The sequence below is a fragment of the Narcine bancroftii genome, chromosome 7, assembly GCF_036971445.1.
Source record: "Narcine bancroftii isolate sNarBan1 chromosome 7, sNarBan1.hap1, whole genome shotgun sequence".
NCBI classification, from domain to species: Eukaryota; Metazoa; Chordata; class Chondrichthyes; order Torpediniformes; family Narcinidae; genus Narcine; species Narcine bancroftii.
Genome location: NC_091475.1, coordinates 86,992,558 through 87,001,070, shown reverse-complemented (window position 1 = coordinate 87,001,070; position 8,513 = coordinate 86,992,558).

Sequence of the window (8,513 nt, the reverse complement as noted above, 5' to 3'; positions counted from 1 at the left end):
ATGAGTGAAACATGCACCTCGCAAATGTTTCATTTTTTTTCTCTGTGGTGAACAGTGTGCATCAAACATCTTGATATCCTTGTTGACCTTTCCCTGGTCAGCTGCCTCGGCAAAAACAAATGTATTTAAAACCTCTAGTGCTTGAGGTTCCACCACAGTAAGTAGTAATGCAATCTTTCATGCATCAGTTTTGCTATTAACCCCAATGGCTTGCAGGTACAACATGAAACTTTGAACAACCTCCACTCATGGTCAACATTCCCAGCCCAATTTACAACACCAGGAGTCTTCACACTTTCCATTCCTCTACAGATAGGGACTGATACACACTCTGAACACTCCACATGTTTCTTCCACTCCTGGTACCATGTGATGTTTCTTTGTAATAAAGAAACTATACTTTATTAGCTATACTGTAGAACTCATGACTCTGTGGAGGCATCCTCTTAAATCCCCTGAGCTGCCACATACTAGTCTCTGAATCCCTCTAGTGGTCCAGAGTGTCACTAACACTCTATCACTACATCACCCATTGAATCAGTTTGGCTATAATATCAAGTAATCACCACAGTTTCATAAAATCAAAGATTCATAATATTGTGACAGAGCAGAATGATGTATATGTTACTTTTAAAAACTGTGTATACCAGTAGTATGATTTTAGATACAGTGATGCACCCGGTCATAGGTGTTGCTGGAACTTATGAAATTTTCCTGCATTTTTTGCCTTATTAAAAATTTTTGAGCATTTCGTATAAATGACCTCAAAGACTCAAATGTCCATTAGGTCCAATAATTCTCACTTGAGACATATATGCCCTTTGGACTCCAAGAAGACAATCTCTCAGCACACAGCTTTTCTTGCTACATTTTTACCTTGTCCTCAACCTTCTATACAGTGGTTCTCCACATTTTTCTTTTCACTCACATCCCACTTTAAATATTCCCTATGCCTAGGTCCTCTGTGATTAGTAAGGGGTTGCTTAAGGTGGTATGTGGGTGGAAAGAAAAAGTTTGTAAACCATTGTTTTAATCGTTCCGAATTGACTCGTTATGTACAAGGTTTCATAACTCCAAAGGAAATGGGCCAATGACAATTTTTCTCAAGCCAAATATTTCAGTAACAATTGGGTCTAGAGCAGTGATTCGCAACCTTCCCTTCCCACCCACATACCACCTTAAGCAATCCCTTACCAATCACGGAGCTCCAATGGTATAGGGATTACTTAAAGTGGTATGTGAGTGGAAAGAAAAAAGTTGAGAACCATTGATCTATATTCTCCCTCAGTCTTCCTTTGTATCTAATTGCCACCTTGGTAAAGGGTCTAAACCCTTTATAGACTCAACGTTTCTTCTCATGAGTGTGGTCTAACCCAGTGAGAGATTTTCATTGTTTACTCAAAAGTTCAGAACCTCCAGTATTTTTGTTAATCTGGTAGGATGTTAAATTGTTTACTGACATATTTGAAATGGAAATCAGCAAAACCTCTATAATTGCCATTCATTGTGACCTTGACATTATGCTCCAAACTATTAAAGTTTTTTTTGTACAATACACAAACATGCTGGAGAAACCCAGCAGGCCACGCAGTGTCCATAGGAAGTAAACGACAAACAATGTTTCAGGCTTTAATGTGCCTGGTTTTTGCTTACACCTTGACCAAGGGCTCAAGCCCGAAACATTGGTTACCCTTTACTTCCTATGGGTGCTGCGTGACCCATTGAGTTTCTCAAGCACCTTTGTGCATTGCACTCGACTCAGCATCTGCAGACTTTCTTGTTTCTCTCTGAAAGTTTTCTGTGTCGGTGCAACTGGGTAAATGTCTCCTGATCACACCTACTTTGTAGTGTTTTTCTTAATAAACAATTTAATCTTTTTTTATTAAACATGAAAGAAATTTGTCGTGAATGAATGTCTGCGTGCTGTTGAGAGCCTGTCCACCCTACATGATCAACAATGGTTCTCAACTTTTTTTCTTTCCACTCACATACCACTTTAAGTAATCCCTATACCATTGGTGCTCCGTGATTGGTAAGGGATTGCTTAAGTGGTATGTGGGTGGGAAGGGAAGGTTGAGAATCACTGCTCTAGACCCAATTGTTACTGAAATATTTTGCTTGAGAAAGACTGTCATTGGCCCATTTCCTTTGGAGTTATGAAACCTTGCACATAACGAGTTAATTCGGAACGATTAAAACAATGGTTTAGAAACGTTTCAGATATTACTGTATTCTCCGGAAGTTCTCACCTTACATTTTCATATATTCCTAGCAATTCAAAGCAGCAGTGTAACAAGACTTATTTACTCTTTTCTCGGTCTCCTGTATAATTTTATAATTCATCTTCCTACAAGTGAGCTGAATTTCCTTGTCCATCTCAACCTACTCTTACATGACCATTTAACGAAAAATAATTATTAAATTAATATTATATAACACAGTGTTTTTTTTAATATAGAGTGTGTACAATATTCCAACTAGTACACTATAGTGGTACTGTTTAGTAGGAACCTTTGGGTTGAATAAGCAAATGTGTTGTATGTATGGAATGCTACATGGATTGTACATATTTGGTCTGCATTTTTGTCATTCTTATGAGTTGTCTCCCATATTAAAGTCAAATTATGAGTTTATTTTGGTGTATATTCTACTTTACTGAGACTATTAATGGACTTCTCAGTAGCCATCAAAGAGATAGGAGATCTTCGCCTTAAACATCTGACCTGAAGATAATCATTATCCAGATTCAGATTTATTACCCTAACGTCGAAGTACTCGAGATGGTAGAGGTCGACAGCATCGAGTCCACGCTGCTGAAGATCCAGCTGCGCTGGGTGGGTCACGTCTCCAGAATGGAGGACCATCGCCTTCCCAAGATCGTGTTATATGGCGAGCTCTCCACTGGCCACCGAGACAGAGGTGCACCAAAGAAGAGGTACAAGGACTGCCTAAAGAAAGCTCTTGGTGCCTGCCACATTGACCATCGCCAGTGGGCTGATATTGCCTCAAACCGTGCATCTTGGCGCCTCACAGTTTGGCGGGCAGCAACCTCCTTTGAAGAAGACCGCAGAGCCCACCTCACTGACAAAAGGCAAAGGAGGAAAAGCCCAACACCCAACCCCAACCAACCAATTTTCCCCTGCAACCGCTGCAACCGTGTCTTCCTGTCCCGCATCGGACTTGTCAGCCACCAACGAGCCTGCAGCTGACGTGGACATTACCCCTCAATAAATCTTCGTCCGCGAAGCCAAGCCAAAGAAAGAAGACATACATCACATCACATACGACCCTGAGATTCTTTTTTTTTCTCCCTGTGAGGCCGGCAAAATTACCACTAATTGATACTGGAAAAAAAACTCTACACAGTGTAAACATGTAAAGAACTGTAAACAAACGTAAACAAACTGACTGTGAAATACAGAGAGAGCAAAAAGAAAATCAATAAAGTGTCCAAATAAGAGTCCTTAAATGAGTCTCAGGTTGAGTTTGTCGTTGAGGAGTCCGATGATGGAGGGTTAGCAACTGCTCCTGAACCTGGTTGGGCGAGTCTTGAGCCACCTGTACCTCTTTCCTGATGCCAGCAGTGAGAACAGAGCATGTGCTGTGTGGTGTGGGTGCTCGATGATTACTGCTGCTCTCCGACAGCAGTGTTCCCTGATGATGTCCTCTATGGCATGCTCGGTTTTGCCTGTGATGTCCTGGGCTTTGTCCACTACATTTTGGAGGGTTTGACACTCAAGGATATTGGCATCCCCATACCAAACTATGATGCAGCCAGTCAGCACACATTCCACCACATCGCTGTAGAAATTTGCCAGGGTTTCTGGTGTAATACCAAACCTCCTGAGGAAGTAAAGGTGCTGATGTACTTTCTTCATGATGCCATTGGAGTGTTAGGTCCAGGAAAAATTCTCCAACCTTGTGACTCCTAAAAACTTAAATTTGCTCACCCTCTCCATCTCTGATCCCCCATTGATCATTGGATTATATCAAAGAGGATAATAAATAATATTATGACACGTTCTCCTTCTTAGTATTCACATAGGATTAGTGTTGATCATTGATGTCTGCATTTGTCAAGAACATACACCTGACAACTCTTTATGCCCTTATCTACCTTGTCTAGAATCAGACAGCCAATCTCATATAACAAAACATTCTGGTCTGCTACAGTATAATCCAAGCAACAACATGTCCTGATATTGAAATATAATTTGACCACCAGTTTGTTAATGTAATGCTGTGTGGGATTTTTACAGGATCTTTTAAAAAATCTCTGACATTATAAATAGCTAATAATATAAAAATGATGCAAGATATGTTGTTTTAAAGAGTGATGTAAGGTGGCATAACTGACGAAGTGGTTAGTGCAATGCCTTTACAGCATCAGCTGTTGTCATACCCACAATCCTGTTTGGCTCCGAATCATGGGTCCTTTACCAGCATCCTAGAACGCTTCCACCAGCATTGTCTCCGCTCCATCCTCAACATTCATTGGAGCGACTTCATCTTCAACATCGAAGTACTTGAGATGGCAGAGGCCGACATTATCGAATCCACGCTGCTGAAGATCAAACTGCGCTGGGTAGGTCACGTCTCCAGAATGGAGGACCATTGCCTTCCCAAGATCATGTTATATGGCGAGCTCTCCACTGGCCACCGAGACAGTGGTGCACCAAAGAAGAGGTACAAGGACTGCCTAAAGAAATCTCTTGGTGCCTGCCACATTGACCATCGCCAGTGGGCTGATATTACCTCAAACTGTGCATCTTGGCACCTCACAGTTTGGCGGGCAGCAACCTCCTTTGAAGAAGACCGCAGAGCCCACCTCACTGTCAAAAGATAAAGGAGGAAAAACCCAACACCCAACCCCAACCAACCAATTTTCCCTTGCCACCGTTGCAACCGTGTCTGCCTGTCCCGCATCGGACTTGTCAGCCACAAACGAGCCTGCAGCTGACGTGGACATTTACCCCTCCATAAATCTTCATCTGCGAAGCTAAGCCAAAGAAGAAAAGAAAGAAAGATCTGGACCAATGTTTGAATCCCGTGCTGTCTGTGAGGAATTTGAACATTTCCCCCCATGGGGTCTGGTTTCCTCTCACTCTTTGAAACGTACCAGGGTTGTTGGTTAATTGGGTGTAAACCAGGTGGCATGGACTCACGGGCTGAAATGGCCTGTCTAAAGTTTTTAAAAATTAAAAATTCTGCTGGCCTGCAGGTTGTATGCAATGTCACGTATGTAATTGGACAATCAACTTGAACTTGGACAAGTAGCTCCTTCCAATCTTCCCAGTTCATAGCTCAAAAACACAATGATAGACACTGAGTCTTTTGGTCCTCAACTAGGTCAGATTTGTTACAACAATTTCTCATTAAAAATCAGGGGAATCTTAGCAAGATGGTCTCTCCAGATGCACTCATGGTGGGTCTGTCTCTGGAAGGAAATAAAAGATTGGAACTCTTGGATCTGTCTGTAAGTCTCTGACTTCTGTGTAAGACACCATTCATAGCTGGTGGGATTGTGAAAACTCAAGCATCCAGTTTAAGTTGCAAGCTTGCACAACCTATCTGATAACATATTGATGAGCTTCAGTTGTGTTACTATTAATTGAGGGACAGAAATTGGCTAGAAGACAGAGAATAAAGGGGAAGCCAAAACCCAGGTTCAATCTGACCTCTGGTGCTAGCTGAGTGCAGTTTTAACATTCTTCGTGTGACCTCATGGGATTTCCCTGGGTGCTTAGGATCCCTCCCACATCCCAGCATATATGAATTAATATGAAATTGGCCAAGGTATATTGTTCTTATTGTATCTATATGTGGTTGAATCTTGGGAGAGAATTGGTGAGAATATGGGGAGAATAAGTTGGGTTAAGGAAGAATTAGTGTCCTCAATATCTTTTGTTGGAATATATGTTCTTCACTAAAATATTTGTTGGTGAAGAACAACAATTTTGTTTTCTCTCTGAGAAACATAATCTCCAACAGAGGAGCATCTCACCTACCACAGGGGATTCACAACTCAGATCTTTATGCTCATCTCTCGAGAAAATTAGTTGAACACACAACCTTCTGACTCTAAAATAAGACCGCTACCAATTAAGCCAATGTGATACCATCGGTAACCACACATTTATTACGATAATAGGTGATGTTTCTAATACATTTCACATATTCAGATCAGAAAAGATCAGGAAAGCAAAAGAAAAAGAAAAAACAGCACCTTCCTTCAGTGTCAGGGTCATGACTGAAAGAAAAAAAGAAAGAATCATAAACTGACATCTTTTGTGACCTAAACTCTGTGCAACCAAGGCAACCATTACACTGACAGAACACCAGATCATCAACCTATTCTAACTGTGGAACAGAATATAAAATGTTAGTTTCCTGCTGTTGTAAATGCATTCATTTTAAATAAATTAAATCTTAATTTAGAAAATGAAAATATTAAACTATCAGCTATCTCCCTAATGAAAAAATATAATTAGTTATCGTATTTTGTGACAGTTACATCTATGAAAATATAAGTGTCTAAATATCCTTTGTCTAACTGGTTGACAGCTTCAAGTAAGTTATGACAGACAAAAGATGAGACCTTCAACAGAAATATTAAGATTCATTGCAAAGTAGTGTCAAAATGTCAGTCTTGTTTCTGAATCTATTTTATGTTTTTGACGTCTCAAGGAACTATGCCGTAATATCACAGAATAAATTGTAGATAAAGAGCTACTAATAGATTTTGGCCTGGAGTTTACTCAAGCATCATCAAATTCAGAATTTCTGCTCATATGTAGACAAATCTAGAAGTTTTGAAAACACTAAACTATCAATAACCTAAGTCAAATAAAATCAAGTCAAGTTTATTGTCATCTGTGTTACAGCATTCTCTGGTCCTCAGTGCAATACACACAGATAAATAGCCAGACATAACACACATGCAGACAAACAATACATATGCAGGACAAGAATTCATATATTCAAATAAATAACTAAATAAATATTGTTTCATAAATATGAGTTTGAACTGGTTAGTGCGAGCAGTTTCTTTGGTCGTTCAGTATTCTCACTGTCTGTAGGAAGAAGCTGTTTCACAGCCTGGTGCTGGCTCTGATATTCTTGTATCTCCATCTGATGAGAACAGGTGAAAGATGCTGTGTGCAAGATGGAAGAGGTCCTCAATAATTTTGTGCACCCTCTTCAGACAACAGTCCTGACAGATCACGTCGATGGGAGGAAGGGAGACTCTAGTGATCCTCTCTGCCACTCTTATTATTTTATGGATTGACCTCTGATCCATTTCTCTGCAGCAACTGTACCACACTGTGGTGCAGCTGGCCAAGACGATCTCAATAGAGCTCCTGTAGAAGGCTGACATACTTTTGGTCTGTAGTCTTACCTGCTTCAGTCTTCTCAGGAAATGTGGTCGCTGTTGTGCCTTCTTGATGAGTGAGGAGACATTGTGTGTCCATGATAGATCACTGGTTAAAAGAACTCCAAGGAACTTGGTGCTCTCCACTTTCTCTGCTGTTGTTGATGTGCAGTGGAGGGTGGTCATTCCTTGTCCTCTTGAAGTCCACGATCATCTCCTTCATTTTGTCCACAATGTGTGTTATACATTACACTAAAATGAAAACTTGTTGAAGTTCCCTAGCACTTACAACAGAATTGGTTTTCAGAATATGCACCAATTTTAATCCTACTGATTTCAACCATTATTTTAGAAATAGATTTTTTTTATTTTAAAGTATTTGTTTAATCTTCAATATCTTTTAAATGCTTCTGATGTTCAGAAATGTAAAACATTGACACTTTTGACAGCCAGAAAAGGATAGATTTGATGGTTTTCAAAGGTTTTCAGGGAGTTTCCAGGTGAGCCTTCCCTATTGAATATCCTAAGGTCCTGCCTTGAGAGATTAAGTCATTTTCATCCATAAAAAGTAACCACATAAGTAATTATGGGCGAGATTCCCATTTCAGTAAAATCTTTTCTACTATCCACAAAGAAAACCTAAAATATAATGTACAAAATAAATAATGGAATATAGTTCATTTCTCGAGTCATTAAAAGAAAAATATATCTCCGTTCAGTGCAAAGGTATGGAGAACAATTAAGATCTTGAAAATCAGGTTATGTTCTTAACTGTGTCTACCTGATCTGTTTTGTATTGAATCTTCCACTCAAATATTTAAGTCAGATGAACATGTTAAGCAGTTAAATTTAATAGAATATTTAAAAAAAATAAATGTAAGTGTCCCCAGATAGAACCATAATAATCAAACAAAATCTGACATCAATACTCGTATGATCTCAGAAGAATTTTCAAGAAGCCTGAACAATGAGTTAAGTTTTTAAGGATGCAATAGGCTTAGGAAGGAAATTCTGGATTTCAGAGTTTTGGGAATTACCAATAGAATACGATGGGAGAGTGCTTAAAGTTACTGATGCATGGAGTTCACCAAACCCATGGGAATGATGGGTGAATTGGACGATACAGGATAATGGACTGATT